Source organism: Macrobrachium rosenbergii, chromosome 42 (assembly GCF_040412425.1).
Source record: "Macrobrachium rosenbergii isolate ZJJX-2024 chromosome 42, ASM4041242v1, whole genome shotgun sequence".
Classification (NCBI taxonomy): domain Eukaryota; kingdom Metazoa; phylum Arthropoda; class Malacostraca; order Decapoda; family Palaemonidae; genus Macrobrachium; species Macrobrachium rosenbergii.
In genome coordinates, this window is record NC_089782.1 from 27175467 (window position 1) to 27202878 (window position 27412).

Consider the following 27412-nt stretch of genomic DNA (forward strand, 5'->3'; position numbering starts at 1 on the left):
AATATTTGCTGAATAATGTAAAACAGCTTGACGTACATTGACTAGTGTTCGTATGCAATCCATTCAGTTTATTTTTAACTGAGATAATTTTCTTATCTTAGGCGGACGGGGGAACTTTAGTAACGTGCATGGCAGTTTGGGACTTTCATTTCCACATCATACAGTCCAGTTATGATTCTAATTTCGAAATTCTCGAATTCACTCTAGGTCACAGTCCGAGGGAGAAACAATAAAAACAAAAATCATATGAACAACACACAAAAACATGAAAGCAACACTACATGATAAAGTGTGTCTAAGGAATGACGGCGCTCTTTCACATACTGTAGGAACCTGGACTCCCGAACGAATTTCTTCGGACCTGTCAGAAAGTTTGGGAAATAAAATCCAATACCGAAAGATCTATGAATGTCGTGGGATTCTTTCCCTGCCAAAGTCTATTATGTCACTCGTGTCATGCTTGCTGGGAAAGTTGTCGAAGAGTGAAAGAAAATTGCAGTGATTTGAAGGTTAGAAGAAGACGATGGATATATTATATATATATATATATATATATATATATATATATATATATATATATATATATATATATATATATATATATCTCCGGGGATCAAATGTCCCTAAGTGCATTACGCGTGACTGAAATTTCGGTCATTGCGCGTAATGACTGATTACGCATGTTAGCTGTAACATATGTATATATATATATACTGTATATATGTATATATATATATATATATATATATATATATATATATATATATATATATATATATATATATATATACTCTATATCCTGGAGATCAAATGTCCCCTAAGTGCATTACATGTGATGACTGAAATTTCAGTCATTACGCATGTGTTGTTACATATTGACTGTAACATGTATATATATATACTGTATATATGTATATATATATATATATATATATATATATATATATATATATATATATATATATATATATATATATATATATACTATATATACTATATATATATCACAATCTCAGAGATTTTAACTCGTCACTCAAAAGTTATCCATCATTTGTTTTCAAAAAAGTATTTCTGAAAGCCCTCCTCCTTAGAAATAAATTGACAGTCCATTGAGATTTTCATCTACTTAGCTGTTCGAATCGCAGAGTAGTCAGCCCTGAGATTTCTGAGAAATAGAAAGTGCGAGTAAAATCCGGATTCTAAATTTTATCCGGCAGACTAAGAAGGTTTTTAGCAGCCAAACCTCACTTTCCTTTATTTCCAAATAATTCTAACATTCAGTGCGTTCAGTTTCATATGTCTTGTGTAGATACTAGCTCAGTCATTTTGATTCCCGTTCAGAACTGATGAGAATGACATGGATGCATGTACCAGATTCTAAAATCTCTTGGTCGAAACCATCCATGTGCAGAATGTATCATAAATAAATTTATCATAATGTTTTTCTGCTGGTAGTAGCCATGTCAAGAAAATATCTGTACGGCATTCATGAGTGACTGTCATAGATTTTCCATACAAGTCATCGCTCACACCCAGTTCCTAGTCACCCGTTCTGGTCATCCGGTCGACCATTCCATATTAATAGTAGGGTTAAATGGCTATTCCTGTCGTCGCCTCTTTGATTTGGAATCTTGATCGTATTCCTCCCAAATAGTATATGCAAGAACACGTAAAATAGGAACATTGCACATCTACAAAATGGAGCTAATTTCGATGCGCATAAACAAAGATACAATTGACGTTGTTGGACTTCATTCTCACCCGACTTCATAAATGTTGAGTTAAGTTAAGTATACCTTAGTTTAACCAGACCACTGAGCTGATTAACAGCTCTCCTAAGGCTGGCCCGAAGGATTAGATTTATTTTACGTGGCTAAGAACCAATTGGTTACCTAGCAACGACGAAGCAGATTAGGTTGTTCTTGTTTTTGCAAACTGCACTAAAGATGTCCTCAAAGTCGAAGTGATTTCAGCATAATAAAAATGATAAGAAAAGGTTCCCTTTAGCCAGTTGATTTAGTCTGGTTGTTCGATCTTCGGTAATTACTCTTTCATTGGCAATTCCTGGCAAAGGTGTATTCGTTGTTATGTCAGTTCTGACGGGTAATTACCCAGCAGTAATTTTGGTGTGATTGCATTCTTCTCTGTGTTAGTATGAAAGATACGTATTGTACAACCCAACGTCATTGCTTTCATGCGCATTACTTTCATGATTAGGATGTTCTGCAATCAGGTAGATGTTGTACCTTGAACGCCCACGTAATTGAAAAACCGGAGATAAGTTTTTAACTGAGGTAGAAGGTATATTTATTTCAATTATCAGGCTCTCTCTCTCTCTCTCTCTCTCTCTCTCTCTCTCTCTCTCTCTCTCTCTCTCTCTCTCTCTCTCTCTCTCGTAGAATTTATTTCACTCATCATCAGTTCCAGATAAGTGACGCATTTTCTATAACACTGTTTCTGGGATAATTTCTGCGTTGCAGTGGCTGACAGAATAATAAGTGATGTCGCTTTGTGGCGTCCATGAAGGGTATCTTGACCAAGTTCCCACATGTCTGTTCTGACAGAGTCGAGTTTTTTCCATTTATATTCTTTAACTTATTTTTATTTACATAAGGATGTTGTGTAAGACTTCTTATAACTGAACTTATCCTTCAGATTGGGTATAATGCAGTATACTCGGCTGCTAGTCAAGAATTTTATACGAGTATAAAATTGCAATGTTTTGCAGTTTGCTCGAATGAGTCTTTTTAACACCGTATATATCTAGGAAGAACCAAGTTACGGCCGCCAACATAACCGTCATACGCACAGTCTAGCTAAACCAATTCACCGTTCCCAGAAAGCGCAACAATGCAAGTTGAAGTTAAGCATCTAAACTTGACCTATAATTATACAGTACCATTGTATCAGTATTAGCAGCTGGGGTCTAAGGTCCTCTTTTAGTGGAGAGTTGTATATTGATGAGGTGAATTTCTGAATAAAAACGGGGAGATCTGTAGGTGGTGGCGAAAAGGAAGTCGTTTCATTGTCGTGGCGTTCGCTTTTTCAACTCGAGCCATGACGAAACTTTGAGTAGACGAGAACGTCAGTATGACCGCTTGAGCTTCCCTTGAAAATGACGTCGAATTTTCCATGTTATTTTCTGTGTTGCAAATTTCTTGTGCTTTAATAAAAATTGTCCCTATTGCCTATTGCTTTGTTGTTTTGGGTTGCTATGATGAACAAAGCTAATGGGCTCTTAGTTTATGTTTAACTGCAATCCAAGCAATAAGGCTCTGTTATCATTATGTCTCATGAAGTTGCTTGCCAGAATTAAAAATCCGAATAGGAAATGAAATAAAGAAATTTTTCATTTTCCCTCCGGGCAACAAACTATGATGGGGAGGCAAACAACTGTTTTTTTTTTTTTTTTTTCGGGTGATGGGCGTTGTTCATATAATTGACATACATTCGTATGCAAGGTTTGTTAGACTGTCTGTCGTTGTGAGGCGAAACGAATCATTTTTGTCTTTGTACATATTTGTGTCTTGCAACAGAAGCAAGCACGCAAGTTGCTCGTAAACTGGATGCAATGCAGAGACGTGTCCTTCCTTGGTTTACAGCACAGTTTGCAGGAAATGAATGATAAGTCTACTTTTTTATCATTATACTCCCTCCCCCCCGCAGAATGTTTAATTTCCATTCACCAATTTCGTCACTGGGCCTCTCAGATAATTTTCTGAACTCTTGGCAGTTTTTTTTTTGTGTGTGTGTGAAAATATAGCATCTTTAAATAAACACATTGACGCACTTCCCCTGCCAAATTCAAACTTAATTTTGCTAAAATTTCAGAAACATAATGAAATAATTACTAACATATTTAGGTAGCTCATTATTTCATTATTAATTTCACGTCAATTTTAACCATTCTGCTCAGTTTGGCTTCTTCATAATTTCTTTGCTTCCAAAAAATTGTTTCGTTTGTTGTGACGTAAGACAGGCTCACGAATATGCATTCCTAAAGTGTCCTTGTGTCCCAGCCAGTCAGAAGCAGTTTCCTCTTCCTGTGCTTGTAACTGGTGGAGAGCTGTCGAGAAAGATTTCTTTAGGGCATTCGGGAAGTCAGCGGGTTTAGTCGGGTTTTTTTTCTTTCCTAGTGATCTTGGAGAACAGGAGCCGTATTTATTGAGAGAACGTTGGTGAAGTGTGTCGATAAAGCATTTCCTGTTGGAGGTTAGTTACGCCAGTATTCATTTCAGTGCTGTGATGTTCCATGACTCTTCATTAGCTTCGTAAGCTTACAAGATTTGAGGAACGGTGACAGGGCGCCAAGGGTAACCGTTACCGTACTCGTAAGTTGTATTGGTCTTAGGTATAACCAATAACGGTTGATAAAGAAGTCTGTGTACTTGAAACTGATTTCAGCGTGATAGGGTAAGCTACTTTTACTCATGTTTTGGGAAACCAGATTAGTGTCAAAAATCTGTTGTTCTGTTCAAAACTTTAATAAATATTTGACGACGCGGGGATTAGGGAGCTTGTCATACTTGTAAGATTAAATCTAAAAAAAATTAAAGGAAAATAAGCTATCATTCATATATTTAGTGATTCATTCCGAAACAGCCTTAGGCTTCAGGTTACAAGTAACGTGAACGTTATTAAAACTCTAACAGTCTCTCGCTGCCTTCCAGTATTAGCTGTTATGCCTACATGTCTTTGTGCATGTGCTGGACCACTTCCGACTGGTTATGTTGCTTTGGTATTCTCAGTATTGGAGGGCTTTCTTTTTTCTTTGAAATGCTTAATACGAAAAGTTTACTAAAGTCGATTGCACATGTTAGATATTTAATCTTTATTGGAACGTCTATTCCCGTTGGTACCGTGTGGCAGGTCTGTGAAAATTTACATTTTTTGATTTCTTGTGTTTTTCCAGGTTTTACGTGTTAACCTTAAATTCACCCTTTTACTGTCGAACTAATGGAAGGTTTAAATTTAGGGGAATTACAAAAATTTTTCCCTGAAACTACTGTCATAAAACATCGCTTCGCTTTCCCATAACCACTGTCGTGCAGTTCATGATTAATTTAATTACATGATTGTATAGTATTTTAAATTGAAGGAAACAACCTACAAAGCTACCATGTGCTGCAACTTGACTCAACAAATTGCTTAAAGGCTTGCCTATTTACTAATGACAATTAGAATGGCTAATTTTCGTAATTTTTTTCATCTTGAGCTCTGTCCTAAACCCTTGCTGCAGAGAACCATATTTGTAATGCGGTTTTTTATTCAGATTAATAGAGCCTGCTGAGTGACTCATTTGAAATTTCTGGAAATCGTTTAGGGTTGGTTGGGTGAATCCTATTTGTTGGGTATCTACTATAGTCTTTGATTAGAATGTTTACAATCTTTTAAACTGAAAACAAATGCTGGATTTTGTGATTTCCGTACACTCGTGAACCCTGGGTGGGCTTGCAAGTGTTTAGTTTAGTTGCAACAAAGTTGAATTAATAAAACTGTGTAAGTACTGGTAAGGTCCTTATGATACAGGAGTAAATTTCTCTGGGATGGGGAAGAGGAGGCCCAAGGCAATTAGTTGACTGAAGGTAATGGTTGAGTCTTATAGTACTTCAGTTAATAATAAATTAGTTTATTTCGGTCACAGATTTTATTGGTGACTGAAGTTTAGTTTGGGGTGACTTTTGCAAGAATTTTCTAATCTCGGTTTTAGCCATTCAAATATTCAGATCTTAGAAATGCTATGTAAATTTAGAGCCATTGAGCTTTTTTTTCTCTCTAAATCTGAAGACGTATTAAAGCAAAGGGCTTTTCTGACCTTGAAATATTTTGTATAAAACTGTCAGGTTCAGCATAGTGCGCTTTTTCAACACGTCTTTGATGGTGGGTGTGTTGCTAAAGTGTGTTTGATGGTGGGTGTGTTGCTAAAGTGTGTTTGATGGTGGGTGTTAAAAGTGTTTTGAAAGGTGTGTTTGATGGATGGTGTGTTGCTAAAGTGTGTTTGATGGTGGGTGTGTTGCTAAAGTGTGTTTGATGGTGGGTGTGTTGCTAAAGTGTGTTTGATGGTGGGTGTGTTGCTAAAGTGTGTTTGATGGTGGGTGTGTTGCTAAAATGTGTTTGATGGTGGGTGTGTTGCTAAATTGCTGACCATGAGCATGTTCTGCCACTGATTTTGATCATTTGAGCGTAGAGCGTCGAGGATTTTTGTGTACAGGTTTTGTCCAGAAGTTTTGATTTTGATTTTCTCTTCTTTCATAGTGAAGCCTTTTATTTTGTTTGCCTGTGCTATTCTGTGCTCGTGAGATGGGGAGATATTAAATCTAGATTAGTACAGTGGTGAGATTCCCACCGTTGAACTGGGATAACTAGAGGTAGCACTGTTGTCAGCTTCATTAAGTCGCGTTTCGAGAAATTTATTTAAAAATAGAAATCCTGTATTTGTTCGTTTTCAATGAATAGCACGTTTTAGCTTTAGTATTTTTTGTCAAGTTTCCATTCCTCTTATAGCAACAGATTAAATAGCTTGGTGTATGTGCTGAAAACTTTCGGATTGAACTGTTGACATTTTATAAATAGCATAGTAGTAAAAAGGCTCTATCTGAATGTTATGTTACACGTTCACAAACGAAATGAGGTTTATTTTACTTGTATGAGCCTTTTAGCCTGTTCACCTACTGTCCTGTTGCATATGTAAAAACAAAATTACTGATGGATAAAAATGTGTAGCAAGGAAAAAAAATTTGGTGTACAGTAGATCTGGATTTATGCTGCCTCGTCCAAAAATTATACAAAAGGAGTGGTCTTTCAGGACAATTGAACTTTTGAATGTCTTAAATTGTCATCGAGGTTTTGTGGAGACCAGCCAATTCAAAGTTTTAAGTAATGATACTGGTAATTGCTTGAAATAATGCAAATGCTGCATCTCGTGCAACTGTCAGTTTTGAATTCTTCCCATTCAGCTATTTTAGAAGACTTGATAAAAGCATCCAAAACTCCAGCAGAAGGCTTCTATCTATTTTATTCTCTTGTACATGTCACACGAATACCCTTTGCAGTGTCTACCCATGCTTCAGTTGGTTTTAAGTCGATAAATACCTTGATGTAGGCAAAATAAGATAGTGTAAATCACCAAGAGAATGTAATCACGAGGTATTTGGAACCTAGTTCTTTGTTGCCGTAGCGAGTGAAGCTAAATGTTTAGTCTATAAAATTTTTTTTGCAATTTTTTTCTTTCGGAATTTAGTTATCTTTGGTTTGTGGACACAAAAATTTAAACATTAGAGACTATAGTAAAAAAATATAATTCTGAGCTTTGATTCTTTCTAACGGATTTTAAATTGTTTCCAGGTTGAATTGACGACCAAAGAAAAATTAGATCAAACGTTCCAGAGGACTCCAAAGGATGATGGCCTAGTAAAGTCTCTGCCAGAGCTGCACTGCGCTACTAGGAATTCACAAAACGTAACGCCGAACGTACGTTTTCTATAGATAGAGAAGAAGTAATTCATCCCGTTAAAAATAGTGTATTCCTGAAAACCAGTATTTTTTTTGGAATCTTGTGTTCATCGGTATGGTTGAAATATTGTTTTTCCTTCAGTTATGAAATAGGCCGTATGCGAAAAGTTAAACTAAGATTTGGTATGTAGTCATTATATATTGTAGGTGAAAGTACTAGACATCTCAACTGTTCTGAAGGACAAACTTTCCAGTGTTCAATTTATTCAAGCTTAAGATTTTCGCTAGTTATTAGGAATTTTGTAATGTTACTTGGGCTGATTTTCCAAGTATTACCCAAAGGTTTTTAACGAAAATGTAAATAGGTAACCCTATTGACTAGCCCCAAGAATTTAGTTATGATAGGAACGTTAGTTTTGGGGGAAGAGATTTCGTGGGTGGGAATTCTTCTACCTTACCAGTGTTTGCACCCAACACTTTTCCCAGTTTATTCACACATTTGCTTTAAATCTTGGCCTGTTTGGCTTTTGGTTAAGTGAAATGTTCTATTGCACGTTCTGCCAATAGAGCACCTTGTCTTTTAGCTAATATTTCGTCAGTCATTTTTGTTAGGGCCAGTTTTGACAGTAAGGAAAGGTAATAAGTGCTTCAGTTTTTTTTTAATATTATGAAACAGCCGGAGCTAATAAAACGTTTTGTAAAGATGCTACCAGTGGGATTTTTAAATACCGTGAGTTTGATAACTATTTAGGAGACTGCGACTGAGGGTGCAAGTTATTTTTAAAGAGCAGTATATTTTGTTGCAAGAAGTTTGTATTGGCTTGTGGATTTTTGCTTAGTTTTTTTTTTTTCGAAGCCCAAAAACGGAATTGCCAAGTAGTAATTATATTTTTCCCGATGTATGCACCATGTTTTGATTATTAATGTGTAAGTCTTCAGTTTCTAGAATGAGAGAGGATATAACGTGTCATTAGTTTACGGGGGAGGGTCTGACTAGAAATTGGGCATCGACGTACCTCACCGGAGTGACTGCAATGCCTCACCTTACCTCACTGGGCCTCGTCGGGCTTACAAAGGGTTGAAAGCCCGGACGTTCTTTAGTACTTTCTGGTGTGTACCAACTCTTTAAATAGTAACATAAAAATAAAAGTATCAGCTGCTATTTTGAACATATTTTTCCCGTAGAGGTGAACTCTCTTGTAGAAGAAACATGTAGAAAGTTGGACCTGCGTAGGATCGACGCATTATCTGTTAGACTTGGCAAGTTTTCAAGAATGGCTTCAAATTCGGTTGTCTTGGATAGGATAGTTGATATTTTGTCCTATTTGTATTTAAAATGTAACTCGTTAACTTACCCGCGAAGAAAGAATTTTGAATAGTTTATTTTAAAAAATGCTCATAAATGAATATATTTGCACCTTGAAAAAGAGAATGGTTATTTTCAAACAAAAATGCAGGCAGTGTAATTCCATAAATCCTACTTTTACAAAAGTTTAATCTGAAGTGCAGTTAATGATTCCACCATTAATGTCCTTGCTGTGCTTCTAACATTAAAATAATTTTCGGTTTAATGTTAAAACTTGCTTGAAATCGAAAATTGGAGGGTTCACTCTATAGGTAATTAACATGACATGGTGACTGCGCTAAGTAGAGAATAATTTGGCAGAATAAGTTGGCACAGTACCCTAAGTAGCCGAAAACTTCTAGGACTTGAAATTCCTAGTAATCGTGACTCGTATCATCTTTGTAATCTTGTGGTTTAAAATGAATAGAGCAAGCAAATCAGTGCATACTCTGTTGGTTGTATCTCCTCGGCAAGTTTATACCCACTGGTCTCAAACATTTTTCCATGGAAAACATATTTTAAGTTTGGTCATTTTGTGAAACGCCCAAATACGGAGCAACTGTGTGGTATTTCAACTGATGAATGAATGAAGAAAGGGAAGGTTACATGACCAAACCATGCGGCCGATGTCGACCTCACTTGGAGAAAGCACTGTACTAATGCTTTATTCTACCACGTGTGTATATGAGAACCGTGGCGTCACTAATTTACCCAGGTGCGCGCTGGCTGACCTGTTCTTTCTAGATCGTGGTTGGACCATGCCCTTGGTGAGGGCCGGTGTCTTGTAGTCGCATAACTGGGCGAGTTAGTATGGGATTAGGCTTTCTAGTGAGGTGTTTAGTTAAGGTTCCAGTGAGGTACGGAGTACGGGAGAGGTCCACAGGCCTAGAGAGAAGTTAATCAATGTTTTTTACCTGGTGAGGGCGTAGAATACCCGTTTTGTTTGTACAAGCGAGTTCCAGGAGGTAATGAATATTTACCGGTATGGTCAAGTGAAAGTCTCATTACTGTACCTCACCCTGGGTATGGGTTCCCAAGATTTTGTTCAAACGTATGAATGACGTGTAGCTTATTTGGCGAATTTGGCATGAATTTCAGCTGTAAGTTTTTCAGATTTGATATATCTTGCATATTAATTTTCATACGGGATCTTGCCGACTCGTACATACTGTAATGTAAAATTAGTGATTTGGTTACTGACTCATTGGTGATGTCTACCACTTTTTTTTGTGTAAATGTTTGATATTGGAGGTTAATAAAGAAAAACTAAAACTTGGAAATTTCTTAATTACCTTTGCAGGGGAGTTTGATGATCCAGTTTTATGGGTCAAGCTTTACCCTATAAACCTGAATTTGAGCAAGTTTTTAAAGATTAATGAATGATAACGGAGATACAGCGTCGATTTTGTTGATCTAGTCTGCATCTGTCTGTTTAGCATATTTGCCAGATATTCCATTCAATACCTTTCATGTTTTTTTAAATGAATTTCACAAAATTGGCACCTCTTGGAAGTAATGTTCGAGCTAGGGGTCCAGCGAGGAATGAGGTGATACTAGGTTTGAAGGAAACTTTTAATGTTTAGACATTTTTAGGGCAGCTGGGTAACACTTTTCTCTGCTCCGTTTACGCGTCGATTATTCTGCTCGCTGCTCGCAACTGGCAGCCATCTTCTCATTCGACTTTTACCCCGTGTATTTTGCTCACATTTGTTGTCTTATTCTTTTCATATCTCTGGTTGTTTGATCTTACTTCCCCAGTCTTTAAACTATTAAGTCCTATTCAGCTTGCCCATAATTTCCTTAAACTTAAGTTTCCCTCCCACCCAAATTCCAACTCTTGAGAAACTTTTTTTCCCCAAACTCCAACTCTGAGAAACATTTTGTATATTGTCGTAACTATTTGAAAGATTCAACCTCCATCCATTTGTCTAGTGTTTCATTTAGTGCATAGCTATATTGTCTTGAAGCTTCGTAAAATTTGCGTAGATCTGCATCTCAGCATAAAGTAGAAATTTGTACTGTAATCCAGTCTGAAAGTTTTTCAGCATCCTCCAACCACTTTGTTGCGCGATGCATGGGAAGGGCCATATTAGACAACATCAACAGTAACTTATTCGTGGAGAGTGTAAATTTTACGTTTTAATTGGAAATATCAGTGTCGTGGGACCTCAAAGGTTGTTTGTTTGGACGCTGTCAAATATTTTTAACATCAACAAGGTTCGCCTTTTTTACCAGCCCATTGAGGCTGAGGATACCCAATATTTACGTCGAATAATGAGCAGTGCATTTAATTAAACTAACTCTGGTCACCTTTGGTATATTTACTATTACTCCCAGTTCCAGTAATCAGACTTACTCTTTCCATACCGTTCAAAATAGTCTAGTTAGCATACGGTACCGTACAAGATTTGTGGCCCCTTATTTAAATATTCTTGGTGTTGCTCCCAGTTGTCTGCAGCTGATGATATGGTTTCCGAAACGACAAATCCATTTCGATATGAAACTGTTACTCTCGTTCGTCTTCAAGAATTTGTATTGCAGTAAATGACGGGATATCTTGAATTTGTATTGCAGTAAATGGCGGGATATTTTGAATTTGTTGCAGTAAATGACCGGATATTATGAATTTGTAATGCAGTAAATGACAAGGTATTTTGAATTTGTATTGCAGTAAATGACGGGGTATTTTGAATTTGTATTGCAGTAATGACGGGGTATTTTGCCAGAATTTTGTTTGGTGCTTTTCACTTTATGGTGCAGGCATTTGCTTATCTACAGCTTAAAAATAATTAACAGGTATCTGCAGCCTTATTCATGTTGTTAATATCGTTATGCATATCGAGGATGCATTATGAATAAAGTTAAATATGGTAGTCAAATGACGTATACTACATAGCGTTAAACTCTGGAAAGACTACTTGACGCAATATTCAAGATGGAACATTGTTGAAAACCTCGAGAATAAATTGCGTAATTAGGCCCTAAATTTAAAAAAGGAATAATTCTGTGGCATGCCAATATAACTATTTACTCTGTACCTAGACGATTATGCCTCTCGCTCCGAGAACTCGAGTTGCTTAGATTACACTGGCATGTTTCGTTCTTTGCCGAGGGAGTTAGTTTACTTTTTGAGGCCTTGCATGGAAAAAGCAACGAGCAATTAGGTAGTTCAGTAATGAACCGTGATATTCTTAAACTATATTGGTCTAGAATGTGTGCAATGTATGCATTATTTTAGTTGGGCATTCAAACAGAAGAGATAGGTTTGGTGTTAGTTTTCAAGATAGTTGGAAGGCATAGGCTACCATTTCAGTGTCCGAAACTGACCGATTATAGGATGACATCTGGCACGATTTCAGAAAAATGTGGTACTGAAGAAAAGTTCTGTTGTGGGTCGTCCAGTCCAATGGCAGTTATATTATGTACTAAGGTATTAAGAAAAGAGGAAAGCATGCAATCAATCTTTAATTTGTTAGGATTGTTATACCTGAATTAAGCGAATTTTTTTTTATCGCCCCATTTGAAGTTTGGTTTTAGGTGTTTTAATATTTTTTAAAGTAGAGTTGGTAGGGCGTGTTTGGAAAGAATATTCGTTTTTACTCAGTCTCATATGCTGAAAATGGAGCAAGTCGAATGGTTATTTGGCAATTTGCGCAACTCAGAATTGAACAGAGTTGCTTGTCTAGGAAAATTTCATTCACATTATTTTAGAAGAAATCCCCTCCGCAAAAATTAATAAATTTGTACATAAGGTTGCGTATTACTTTAAAGTTTTGTTAAAAGTAAATCGGGTGCATAACAAGGTTGATACAGCAGGTGAATGTAAAAACCATATAACGACCTGACTAACTAGCATTGAGTGTGTAGTCAGACTGTCATTTTTTTTTTTCTTTGTACTAACCGGGGGTAAGAGGAGACCTTGTCGAAGTTATTCTTTTGTGATTTACATTAAAAACTATTTTCCTACACCATCGCAGGTCGAGAACTATTTGTTGATACTTTTGGAATGGAATTTAGGCCAAAGGCCAAGCACTGGGACCTATGGGGTTATTCAGCTCTGGAAAGGAAATTGAGAATAGGCAGGTTTGAAAGATGTAACAGGGGGAAAACTTCAAAGCAGTTGCACTATGAAATAATTGTTAGGAGAGGGTGGATAGCAAGATGGGAGGAGATACGAATGGAGGTGCAGTAAAAGGAATGAAAGGGGTTGCTAGGGGCCGAAGGGATGCTGCAAAGATCCTTTAGTAATGCCTACGGTGCACCTCGTAAGGTGCACAGACGTCATTACCACCCTATAGGGTGTTGATACTTCTCACCTTACAAGATATATTCAGTTGAAGTCAATTTCTTTCAATCAAATCTTGATAAATAATCCTCTCAACTTTCATGAACCAAGCCCCCAAGTGTCAAAACAGTTTTGTGTTACTAGTGTGGTTTTTATTTGCACACTTTGTACCAAGGTCAAAATTTTGTTTACAAACATTTTGCTTGTACATCTGGTGTCTTGCTGTCACCGTCCACGGATGTGGGGGTAACATTCATTAAAATGTTTTTTTGTTTTACAGCCAGTTCCGTCATACTGTATGAAAACATATAGTTTGCCTATTTCTACACAACTACAGTCCTACTCCAAGGGGGAAGGAAGGCCGTTGTAATGCCCCCTTTTTTTTTTTTTTGTATGATACAAAGTTACTTGTCTATTTTAGCAGTCTGTAATTTTCCAGTGATAAACCCTTTTACTTTTTAGTTAATCACTTCCATCTTTAAGCAGATAAAATTTGATCATTTCAGCAATCATTTTGATCTTTGAAGGTGAGACTGAGACAGACCCATTGAACTCTAGTAGTAGTAACGTTTCTTTCTACTGAAGTTCTAAGACCCACTGAGCAAGCAAGAACTTGGGTACAGTAAAAGTAAAAGTAAAAAGTCGGTGTCTTAAGTTTTAGAAACATTCTTTTAACTACCAATAAACCAGTGGTGAATATTGTTCTTGCAAGTAGAAACTAGGATTTTTCAGAGGATAAAATGAATAAACTGTACAATTAAATTTGTAAAATGTATTATTAAAACACAGGAACTTAATTCACACCTAATGATGGCTTTTCTTTTCAGGTCCTAAGTTCTTCAGCTGAAATATAGTCTTACTGAATACTTCGTGTTTGTCTGTCATCCCAATGCAGCACCAACATCTTAAATACAACATAGTTTTGATCCTCCAGCTGATAAACAGAACGTGTCATTCATTCCATACTGTTTGCAAGGAAGGAGTCTTCATTCTTCAGTTAAGTTGAACTACACCATATTTGCTACAGCTTACTCTGAAGTGCTGCAAAACATGGTGTTCTTGTCAACTGCATCTCTGGACATCTTGCTGCTTTTTCAAGAGCATGTCTTCCTATTCATACATTCTGCTGCTGCCTGAATAGCATTTAAACTATAACAGCTTTTTCCAATTCAATCACTGAATGAGATCATTATGAAGTATCTTCTACAAACCCTGTTCTGAAGCTGGAGAACTATGACTTCTTGATACTCGCAATTCATCCTTGCCTGTACAATGAAATGCTACAGCTGTGAGAATCTCAGTTGCCAAGCTTTCTTAACATGGAGTATCTGTTATCAACTCTGATACACATGAAGCTGCTGTTATGTAAAACATGGAGATCTGTTTCACAACTGTAAGACACCTCAGCTGCTATACATCATTGCTGGGAAAAACTGCTGTAATCTTAGGACATTTCCCCACACCATCTTTGCCAAGAAACACTGCTGTCATCTCAGATGCTACACTTCCTATCCATATATGCTGGGAAACTGCTGTGATTTTGGAACATCAGCTGCTACAACTCCATATGCTTGAAAACATTCCTGCAATCTTAGGACATCTCTGCTGCTGTACCTCCTTTCATAATCTGGGAAACACCCCCCAGTTCTCCGTTAACATCTCTATTCCATACACACTGGGAAATTCTCCTGCAATATCTACTAGTTATTCTTCATGTTTTACAGCTATGGAACAGTTAATATATAACCTTTCCTAAGCATGTAATTCTTGTCTTATAGTATATGATTAATATACCGTTGCAAAGTAGCTGCTACAGATGCCTTTTCCTTGAAGTGGTGGTGGTCACATGATCCTCTCTAGCTTCTCGACAAAGTAAAAACTTGTTTTAAGATACAAAGCAGGCTGTTACGATTATCCTTTAACTTTGTTCTGGGCATTCTCTCCACTCCGGCATTTTCATTCTAGGCACTATGGAAGTTTTCTTACAATCATTCTTAAAGATCCTCTATTATTGACCACTTTTTTTCTTTAAGTGCTTGAAAATTTGGCTTTTTATCCATCAATGGCTGTGATAGCTGCAAAATATGCAGTTTTCATTATCTTTACAGTAACTGCAAAATTTTCTCATTACCCAATCAGTTTCTGGATATATCTAAAGCTGCTACTTTCTTTCCACTTAGGAATGAGTCTGGAACAGGAAGTCTATTGGCTATCACATTACTAGTTTCATCTTCATCAACCAAGTGCTGTAAAACTTGGTCTTGGTTGTAATCCAAAAAAACATACTACATTTTCCTTTCTGGTAACTTGATGCTCCTGCTATCGTATTGGAAAAAACTTGTTTGCAGTCATTGGTAATAACTGCAAACCAACTTGTTAATAAACTACTGGTAATCTTGCCTCACTGTTGATTTCATATCTTGCTGGACTACCAGTCATACCTAAACAGCAACTACTGTAGCCTTCTTTTCCAAGACAAAACTTTCCTCTTGCCGATCAGTTTTCTTATAATCTACAACCAAATATTGCCATTTTCTTGTATGTCAGTTACAGTTCTATTCCTGTGCCCATCACTCCTATTGGCGAGACAGAAGTCATCCCAAATTCCTGAAAGCAGGAAATTTTATCATAAATCAATGTCATGGGAAAGTCTGGTCTAAATACAAAATCAATATTATTTCCAAATCTAATAAATGAATATTTGTGAAATTTGCCCAAATTAATAAAGATTACAACAAAACTGTTCAGTGTACAAATTAACCCTTGACAGGCAACCGTTTTCAGTTCTGTAGTAGTATGTGTACTGAAAAAAAAAAGCAATACTGACAACCCAAAAAAAAAAAAAAAAATTTAATACTGACAACCAAAAAAAAAAATTTAATACTGACAACCAAAAAAAAAAAAAAAAAAAAAGGTAAAAATAAATCATTGTAAAATCATTGACTATTTTTTAACTGCCACTACCGACAAAAGTAGATACTAACAAAGTATGGTGCTTAGAGATTTTTTAACTTTTTAGATGTAAAACCACTACCAATTAACATTATCAGCAAAAAATATACTTGTTAATTCTAAGAATAACAAAACAACTACCGATTAACATTATATAAAAAAATACTTGTTAATTCTAAGAATAACTCATTTTTTACACAAATATAAAAAAAGGTGTCCTTTTTGCTTTAATAGAACAGGTGTTATTGACACTTCTGTACTATATTTGCAAGTATTCTCTCCCCACTTCTGTCATTTAAATTATCATACAAATTACTAGAAAAATACTCTCCCCATTTTCTTTTAGTTGAACTACCATGAAAATGTTCATAGTTGCTTTATTAAAGAACCTGGCTAAAACTGTTCATAGAGTTTTACATGGCTGACATTTCATGGTCTCACATAAATAAATCCCTCCCATCATGTAAAATAAAACTGAATACAGTATGGATAATCTGCTTTGTGGACATCATTAATTCAAGATATGTACTGCAATAATTCAAGATATGTACTGTATAACAAGCTGTAATGTCATGGCAAACTATTGCAATGTAAAACAATGAAAAAAATATCAAAGGGATAACCAAAATGCCTACAGAGAAATTTTAAAAGGGGTAAAAATAAACTGCAAAAAAAAAAAATTTTAAAATTAAAGGGCCCAACAAAAATAGGATCTTGAAAGAGAAGAGTGCAGTCAATAGAGAAGCTGATAGCGGAATGAATGACAAGGTATATAATGACAGCAACATTCATTCAAAATGACAGTGAAATTCATTTAAAATCTCAAAACTAATGATATACATGACAAATCATAATTAAAAGACAGGACACATGGTAACCCAAAATAGGATGATTAAGAGCAGCTCGAGGGTAAATTAAAATTAATCTATTTCATGAACTGTGGAAACTGACACGGCACTGCCTAAAAGAGTTCAGCAAGACCTGTCAAAAACACGTGGAGGGAACAACAGCAAGCATAACAGTATGAATGTTATGAGAAAGAGGCCCCAACACGTGAAAAATGGGGAGCAAGAGAATTGAGGTTTGCAGACTTAAGCAGAATGTGTATCAAAACGAAAAGCATAACAAGAGTACCCAATAAATGCTTATACAGCATACCTTGTGGAAGGAAAAAGGTGATTACATGCTGCTTTGACCGTTATATCATCCTCATACAGGTTTTTTACTACCAGAATTAAAAATGCAGATGTTGACAAAGCCTCTTAACAACCTTTTACCCTCACCAGTGGATTCAAGGGATGGGATACCTCAAAAATTGAGTGAAATAATGTTCCAGGGCACTTAAGCACCCAGCCCAAGTATGACTTCAAATTGCTCCTGTATCTGGCCCAACTTAGGTCCTTATTATTTATTAAGTCTCAATAATGGCACCCAGCCCAAGTATGACTTCAAATTGCTCCTGTATCTGGCCCAACTTAGGTCCTTATTATTTATTAAGTCTCCAATAATGACATACAGACTTGTAGTAGTTCTGTTGCTGTCTCTGTTACCTCAAAATATGACCTTGAAAATTTTTAAACTGTTTTGCCTTCATACAGAAAGTTCAGAAGACCTTGTGGGGCAAAATGGCCACAGTATGCAAGGTACTGAATTCCATTAATAACTCTGATGCCAAAATATTCTATAAAACACTTAAAAATTGTCAACACGTGAATCGTAAATTCATTAACAGAGAACTCGTACAGATTGACTATTTTTAATAAGGTTTCCTAACACTTGTATTGCCTCTGAGGAAGTCAAGCTCCTGGTGGGTAGAGTATACCTTGCAGTGAGAGAAGAGGATTCCATTGTCATAATGTGAATATACCAACCACCATTCCAAAGGTTCAACCTGAATATACTAATTATAATTTCAAGTTTTACTGTATATGTACAAGATAATGAAGTGTGAGTGCAGAGTAGGGGAGAAAGGAATTGAACCCTGTCTGGCCACGAACAGAGAAAGGATGAAAAAACTGAGAAACAAGAGAATCCTTGAAAATATGCTTGTTCTCTCTTACCTCTTTAGTAAGTGAGCTGCCTTGCCTAGTTCTCTCTCATATTAAGAGTAAGGCTATTGCCAATGAAGGCTGCCATGCCAAATTAAAATTTAAGAAAATTATCCATACAAGGTCTATCATATACAGGCCCCTTGGTAAAGATATGAATATTTTTTTAAACGAGAAGTCTGAAAGATCCAGTAGGAAAATTAAAAACCCCTAAACACAGAGCTGTTAGCCATGAACTTGAGAAGGATAAATAGATGCTTGATTACCATCTAGTCCTAAATGAATGGGTTGCTACAAAGAAAAATCAGAACAAGGAAAAATTTTGGATATTGCTAACAACCCCAGCCATCTTTGCAAATATCTTCAACTGTGTAAGTTATCAAAATGAAGATCAAGTTGGGGAGAGAGATTCAGAAGAAACCCCTCCTCCAGAAGCTCAGTTACACAGCAAGATGGTAAAATGACCCAGATTTTTCAAAGTAGATGATAGTGCATAAAACTTACTCCTCAGTAAACTGTTGTCTCCATTGGTTGCAACTGATAGTCTCGCATACTTTAACTGGCCTTCCAGCTTAAACATCCTAGATGAAACTATTCACATTGCTGTCTCTCCTGTCCTGCAAAATATGAATTAATTAAATCCTGTAATAAAATTTTATATAAACTATGACTCCCATAAAATAAATATCTTTAAACAACCTGACTAGGGTTTATAAAAACTTCCTTTAAGCCAAAAAATAAAGTAATACAAATTTAACATGTAAATGAAGTTTCAACTCAAGTTTCCTAGAATGTCTAAACTACTTTTACTGCTCACAATCAGCAGCAGCGATACAACACACAAACATCTGCAATGATTAATGATCAACACTACAAAATCTTCCCTCTAATATTCTGTCAAGAAAATACTTACTTAAATGCGTCATTACAAAGTGGTTTCACAGTTTTTATTTCAGTTTAAAGTTAGCTAACTTTAAGAAATGTATTACGTATCACTCCAGAATTATACAATTTCTTACTACGGTTTCTTGAATATACAAAATTACTTTTGAGGAATATCATGCAACAGTACATATTACAGCCAGAATCTGCACCTTCAGCCACATCCCTGAGAAGTGCAATAACCCTGTTATCGCCTTAGCAAAAGCTCATCATTAATTGCACTTAAATGCAATTAATTTTGACATATTAGGGAAGCAATGTAATTAACCAATATGATGTTTCTATCCTGAAACATTCTTTCTGAACCACACTGATAAGGATCACGTGCACTTTTTTGTCCAGACATACCAAAGACCTACAGACACTAAAATCTGCAGTAATACTACCACTATTGACCTGTTTCTGCTGCCAGGATAGAAGAATTGCATCTACTCAGAATAAATTTGCAACCAAGATACCAAGAACATCAAGAAGCTTGAACACTTTTCTACCTACTGACTTTTCAATTTCAGTATTGCCTACAAAATATCACATTTCCAGTTGAATTGCAAGAACCAAAACTCATTTTTTCATCTTTTTGCAATGACTCACCATGCTTCACACCCTAAATCTTGCTTCCTTGGCCATTCACACAAAAATACAAAACCTATAACCTTAACTGAACTCAACAACCCTTGGTCACCAACAGATATTATTCTGATGGAATAGGAAATTACTTTGCGAAGTTACAGGCTACTGGTGCCCTGAGCATTGTCATCAGTGCACATTACAGTAATTCAAATTTGGTCGTCCTAAAATAACACAGGTCATCCCTAGTTACCGGCAGGTGTGAGGGTTTGGCAGGAGGAGAGTATGTGACAAAGAAATTATTTTCTGTGCTCTGAACAGACCAGGCAAAGATTGTTGCTACTCTTGTCACACTGATGAAAACATTTATGAAAAGCAAGTATGATGCCACACAGTGACTAGTGGAGAAAAGGTAAGACTTGATTAGTATGAATATGAGCATTGCACTGTTTTCAATTTAAATAAAATTTTAAATCTTGATAATGGCTTGCACACCCAGATCATTGATTGACTCTGCAGTTGAGTCTTTAACCAATATTTCCACCCTTATACTCCATGGCTTGTTACAGCTTTATCCATCAACACTAACTGATGTTGAAAGCTACCAGACAGTACTCCCACCCAAACCTTTCATGGACATAAGATCACCCCTCTCATTACGATGAAGAACCAGACTCCTACCCTCCAAACATTATGTAAGCAATAAAACTGACAAATCAGCTACTTACTGGAAACACGAACCTTCTTTTTCTGATTGCTTGTCTTGCATTTTGACAGTTCTTGACCATTTTTATACGGGAAAGCCAATCCCTTTTTGTTTCTCCCCTATCCATACAGACCACAGTGAGAAAGTGGGGTTCTTGGGTGGGGAAAACAAAAATGAGTGAACAGCATTAACAGCAATGGTAAAATGTGCTTCAAACACAAGCACTGGAAACAATGGAATATGGGATATAGAATTTACACCAAAGGCCTATCTTTGGGACCTATGAAGTCGTTCAACGCTGAAAGTGAAACAGAGTAGAAAGGTTTGAAAGGTGTAACAAAGGAAAACCTAGCACTTGCACTGCGAAACAATTGTTAGGAGAGGGTGGATAGCAAGATGGAGAGGGTGGATAGCAAGATGGAAGAAAGAGAGCATGAAAGGAGGTACAATAAAAGGAACAAATGAGTTGCAGCTAGGGCCAAAGGAACACTCCAAAGAACTCAAGTCATGCCTACATTGCACCGCCTGAGGTGCACTGACGGCATTACCCCGCAAAACACGTTAGGTAGCATTTCTAAAGAAATGTTTAATCTGTAGGTGTAACACATGTCTTCAACAGTGGCCAATGAAGGGTACTAAATCTTTTCATGGTCATACATACTTGAATCTTTTCACAGTCATACATACTACTATCACACCAAGAACTCACAAGCTGACCAGGTTGATATACTGTACAGTACTGTTAAATTTTAACTGTTAACTTTAATGACTGCCTCTTAAACCAATAACTCGTAAGTTTCCAAAATAAATTTCCCATTATTTTAGAATATCAAGACATCCAGATGAAAGGTTAGCAAAGTCCAGTGAAGACTAGGGGTTTTATCATCTTTGCTAAAGATTTAGGTTAAGGATCTTTCAGACAACACAAGGCTACCTCACTCACACCAAACCTTCACCCATGAAAATCACTCTTGTAATGAAACACTAGTTATGAAAAGAGCAAGTGTCCAAAAATACAAAAAATTTGGAATTTAGGATATCATATCTTTGTGTAAAAGGGTGATGCAAATTCAGATAACGGATGGAATCAATATGTAGGTGCGTAGAATTGAAAATATCTCATACCTGTAAAATATTTGCACAACAAGCAGCTAAGTAGCTCAAGAATGTGCCCTGAGATGCAAGACCAAACAGATCTTCAAAATTTATGAAGCTTCTTACATTAAGCACTCTAGATATAGCTTGCCATCAACTTGTGCTTTATATACGCAAAATGGACAAATGTAAAAGCTATAACGTAAGAATTCTCAGTGGCTTATCATTCCTGACAGCTCTCTCCAATAACAGCTTAAAATCTCTCCAAAACACACAAAGCATAAGCATTTAAGCCCAGCTTCTCGTCCATTGTGCTATTTCACCACTGCAGCTGGGTGCATTTCACTCCTTTTTGCTTTCCCCCAACCATAATACCCACTTTCCCACTGTGGTCCCCCATTTTTGTTGAAGGTAAGCATGAGGGAAACGCCAAAACATGGGGTTTGCCCCAACAATGATGATCAAAAGTACACAAACATTATAATATGCTGTCAGGAAAAAAAAAAAAAAAAGAAAGATGCATTTTGTGTTCTTACCAAGAAATGGATTTGGAATACAGTACCGTTACTGGCCTAAGCCCTCTGGAATATACTGCTGTAAAAGATATAGGACAAATGTTTGTCCACAACATGAATCTCTTGAATCTGCTTTCTGCTGACATATCAAAACGACACTGCATATTTTGTAAGCTATGGCAAGTGATAACATTAGTTGAAGTGGATATCAAGTCTGAGATACACGTTACAACTACAGAAGGAGTACAGATTAAATACATAACATCACTTGATACAGTAACCGCATGTAGAAAACACAGATCCAAAACATGTTACAAATAACCACACCTTAACCTCTTCACTGCAGCACTAGCCAAGGCACTTTTTACATGCTAGTGATATCTTTATATAAAAAATTGCAAATATACACACCTGATGTCTTTTATGAAGGAATGCTCTACTGTAGCTTCTGCAATAACTGGTCTGGTCTAGCTTGGTAACAATGATGTTCACTGGCAGCAATTAGTAACAGGGGGAAGAACCCACTCATTCATTTTCATTCTGCACCTGGGAAATGAAGGGATTGGTTAGTGGTGTTGTTATAAAATACTTTGTTTGTATAGTGTATTTTGAAAAAATGCTATATAGTAAAATTTGTGATTTGTTCCTAAAATACAAAACCTCGTTTTTTTTAAATGGATGCTCATTTCTTAGTGGGAATAGTTTTTGAGATAAAGATGGATCTCCTACTTAGAAAGGTCAGTTTCCCTGTCACATAAGTGAACAGTGGAAGGATAACTCCTTTAAACTCCTGTACATCCTAGTATCATGGATGTCAAAGATGACAAGGGCCAGTGTTAGTGTGGGACTTGTGGAACCTCACCCAAGGAAAAATTGATGACTAAAGTTTACCATGTAGAAAGGTAAGGCCGCCTTGGAAAGTAACATAGCCATGTGAAAACCTATACATCTATAAAGAGTGTGTTGAGAAGAGTCTAACAGTATCAGAAATTTTATGTGCCAAAGATGGGAAGTAAGCAAGGGGTGACAATATTTTTATTCTTAAACAAGTTAAAAATTTGCTGTTATACTTTATTCTAAAATATCACTCTAGTACATAACGTCATTAGATCCATGACAAATTGTCACTGGTTTTTTCCTTTACCATCAACTGACTTATCACATCTTGCCAAACATACATGGCATGTTAGCTATGGCTAGCACTGGACCTCACCTTGTTATGACTGAGTTTATGAAGGCTACTTCATATGCTACAGTGATTCTTGTGCTTTACAAACTGGAAAATTATACAACGTACTATCATATCTTAAAAACCACAATTTAAAGAAATTGCATGGCTTACAGTGATTTTTGTGCTTTACAAACTGGAAAATTATACTACTTACTATCATATCTTAAAAACCACAATTTAAAGAAATTGCATGGCTTATAACCAAGTTTGCTGGTTGGACTTAAACAAAAAATGCCTTCAGGTGTGATTTAATGTATGCTGCATCCATCCACAGAGGAGATCCTCCATGATCAAACCATAAATAAATGACATGTTCCTTTGTTCATAAGGTAATCAACCAACAGAGGATTCCATAACTAGAAAAACTGGAGGTCATGGTAAACAATGAAACTGAAGGCTGAAACTGTGACAAACATTCAACATATGAGTTACTGAAGGTAACTGGAATTTGGTGTTCAGTGGCATTTATAATGAATCAATTGTGTATTAGAGTTTCTGTTGATGACCTCACTGCAGAAACATCACATGAGCATCAACTGCAAATACAGTGAGTCAGGGTCTAAAAATTTCTGTTTTTTAGTGGGCTTGTGATTGCTTAGATATTGAAGAAAATCAGTACTTAAAAGTACATCATAACGTTATACCCTCATACAGCTTCTCAAACAATGGCGCTGGAAGACACCAAAAATTTAAGTACCCAATCAAGGCAGCTGAAAACAGTACTGTACTCTGTTGGGCACGTGGCCATAAGGTAATTAAAATGCAACCATCATGGCATATGGCCTGTTAACACGTTTGAGGAAATAGCAGCATAGGTGTAAACTCAATAATGCAAGAAATCTGACACTTTAATTTGTTTCCAGTCTATGATGATACAATTCCTTTAGTTAACAAGCCATGTGAAGTGTTGGGAGCTCCCACCCTGCTTACAATGTGCCCTGCTATGTTTGGCTAGGCTAAAGTTAACTTGAGTTAAATGCTGGGGTACAATGAAAACTACAGTGTTAGTAAGACATTATTTCACAAATCTCTTGGGTGAAAATCACCCCTGTAATCCCACATTTACTGGATGGTTTTAAGATTCTCATTTTTAAAAAACTGCTATACAAACCACTTTCATCTTAAAAAGTCTTAAGTCCAATACAGAAAACCTGATGTGAAACTTTTCTATATAAATACCTGTCATTCTGTTAAAACCACTTCATGACCTCAGCTAAAGCACCTAAATAAACTTTCAATTCTTAAAACCAACATGTCACACTGAACTTCACTCATAGTAATTTAACTCATCCGCAGCATGTACCTTCATTAAACCTTTAAAGAGAGGCACTAGCCTATCAATCCTACACTAACCCATAACAAAAAACCATGTACAACCTATCCCACCAGTTTACATAGGCTTGAAGAACTAGCAGCACAGGTAGCCTATACCCTCATGATATAGTAACCTAATCAAAGGAATTTTACTCTAAATATTGCTTGTTGGGTAATTCTATATATTAGCTCAGCGTCTGTTTTTACCTTTTCAACCGGTTTTTTCTAAACTTTTAGGGGTTCTGATACTGGCGGTGCATCTGTTTGTTGTCAGCCAAATGGAATGTCCCTTCCCCATGTTTAGTACTGGCCCGGGGGGGGGGGTTGGGTACCCATACGTTAACAAGTTATTGCACTTGCCGGACGGGATATGAACCGTTCGAAACAGACGTACCCATGCTCTGTCTTGTGAAGATCGCGTATGGAAACCCCTTGTTGGATGGACTTCAGGGGTTAATTACAGGTTAATTACACTCGAGCGCCAAAAATTAAAGGTGAATTCACAATTAGCAACCAAAAAACTGTGGAAAAAGTAAAGTTATAGTGCCGTCGCCGCCACAGATAAGTATATTTTAGTTTAACCAGACCACTGAGCTGATTAACAGCTCTCCTAGGGCTGGCCCGAAGGATTAGACTTATTTTACGTGGCTAAGAACCAATTGGTTACCTAGCAACAGGACCTACAGCTTATTGTGGAATCCGAACCATATTATACCGAGAAATGAATTTCTATCACCAGAAATAAATTCCTCTAATTCTTCGTTGGCCGGCCGGAGACTCGAACTCGGGCCTAGCAGAGTGCTAGCCGAGAACTCTACCGACTCATCCAACGCGGAATTTGAGCGGCTATATAGTTCTACCCATATTTGTTCAACAATTTCTGGTATTATTACAGTTTCGGTCAAATTCGAATATCTAATATTTTTTTACTTGCTATCATATATTTTTGTCATGATTCATACGAAATACTTACTCGCATCTTCCGCAAATTAAGAGTTACGGAGATATTTGCCGATGAATATTGTGCCTTGTTGTTATCGCAAGGATGCGTTTATGCTGCCATGTCAGTTTTTCTCCTGAGGCGTTTTTGTTTTTTGTCAATGTATTGTGGGTAAAAATGCCTAATCGTCTTTTGTTTTTCGTTATGAATTATAAGTACGGTACAAATGCTGAAACCTGATTGGTTGCTTTGTTTCAAGAATATCCAATTAACTGCGATTTTGGAATAAGCCGGCTTTCTACAAAAGTGCGCTTCAGTTGACTGCCATGGATTCCGTCGTGCACGTCTGCAGTGGGTGTTCTCTGTCTTACTTTGAAGCTATTGGTCGTTTCCAGGGACATTACAATGGAACTCCACAGGTTGTGAATACCTTTCTTCGTGAACATTTAGTACTACCATCTATTTAAGGTAAGTGAAGTGGTTAACGAAAAGGGTAACATTGCAGTTTTGGCCGTGAATTTCACCGAAACTGTAACTAGATGTTAGGAGTAAAATTTCATTCCCTGTAACCCCTGTGGCAAGCGCAGCGCACAATATTACCGCTTGCCAGAACATACGAGCTTGCAACAATCATTTAAAATGTGCATAAGCGCGTAGCGCACCACGAAACTGAGAGCGGTACCCATGGCCGCCATGTATCTCAAAATCTAATCATTTGCGGAAGAAATAAAGGTCAGATTCGTTGAAAGTACACTATTTAAGCTAGGAAAATGTAATTTTATATCGGAAATGTGGATTTGACCGAAACTGTAAATTTACCCAATTTCTTTGGCAAAAAAAGAAAAAAAAAAAACCTTAACACCCCCCACATCCCCACCAACGATTTCTGGAACTAAGGTACCACAGCCTAACCTTGCTGGATGGTTTCTTCCTATTTTCAAAAACTGCTACAAACACCACTATTCTTAGCCTGTTTTAAACTTGAAGGTCATCGTCCAGTACAGAAGACTGGATGTGGTATTCTTCGACCAAATTATCAATAATTTTCTTAAGACACCTAAGTTAATGACCTCAGTGGGATAACCTTCATGAACAATTATCAATGTGAACAAGTTATGTTTAACTTAAGTGATCTCTCTCTAGCCCAGCAGAACTGCTGTTGCACGAGCCATTCATTGACCTTTAGAATGAGGGCTAAACTCGACGAGAGTCCTACATACCTCTTAGGACATCAGGCTGCAATCCTAACCTAACCCACCACAAATAACAGTACAGTACCCACTTCGTCCATCCTAAATCATGGCAACCCCAGCCAAGCCTTCAAAGTATTGACTACTTACGCTATGAATTTTGGAAGGGCTGCAGAGCTCCCTTTAATTATATACAACTGATTTGTCAAAACACATTGCATCTTGACAAATGACTGATCTATTCCAAGGGGGGCGAATTGCATGCTAGCTAGCATATGACCAAATAACATTATGTGAATGGCTTCGACATGGCCTAAATTACCTACTTGTGCAAGAAATTCAACTCCTTGTAGCAACAACCCATTCACAGCAAATAATTTAGAATACTTACGTAGCCAATAACCTGAGGAAAAATAACTGAACGTCTTCCACGTCAACACCTCAAAGCCGACAAGAGTTGGAGCGACTGGCCATTATTGGCCAAAAGGTTAAAACCTTCCGCTTTGGAAAATGTAATTTGTGTAGTACTGACTAAACTAATCAAGGAAGAAGGAACGATTTTCTGTGACCCTTGAAGACCAGTAGCGCCCTCTGTGTTTGGGGAAAAATTAATGACGTCCTTTTCATATTCGCAAGCATATTATTAGGATACGTATGATGACAACCAGCAAATAAAAAAGGACCAGATTAATACTGCTTACAGGGAATGTTTCAATCACCTTTTGTGTGAGCGATATTTTTTCGATATACGCATCAAGAAAACTATTTGCCTGCATCCTTTAATGGCATGGAAAATGTCACACCTGGGTGACTGTTTTCCAATATGAAGT

At 36.8% G+C, this 27412-nt stretch overlaps 2 long non-coding RNA genes across 2 annotated transcripts; one reads left to right on the plus strand and one right to left on the minus strand.

Moving 5' to 3' along the window:
* The first annotated feature begins 4032 nt into the window (after positions 1–4032).
* On the plus strand, positions 4033–9430 carry LOC136828118 (uncharacterized). The gene is made up of 2 exons (XR_010849930.1): positions 4033–4212; positions 7345–9430. It is a non-coding gene; the product is annotated as an uncharacterized lncRNA (long non-coding RNA).
* Positions 9431–13839: 4409 nt separating this feature from the next.
* LOC136828119 (uncharacterized) lies at positions 13840–27155 on the minus strand. Its single transcript, XR_010849931.1, has 4 exons — positions 26974–27155; positions 22319–22453; positions 18587–18699; positions 13840–15689 (listed from the first exon to the last, which is right to left on the minus strand). It is a non-coding gene; the product is annotated as an uncharacterized lncRNA (long non-coding RNA).
* Positions 27156–27412: the final 257 nt, after the last annotated feature.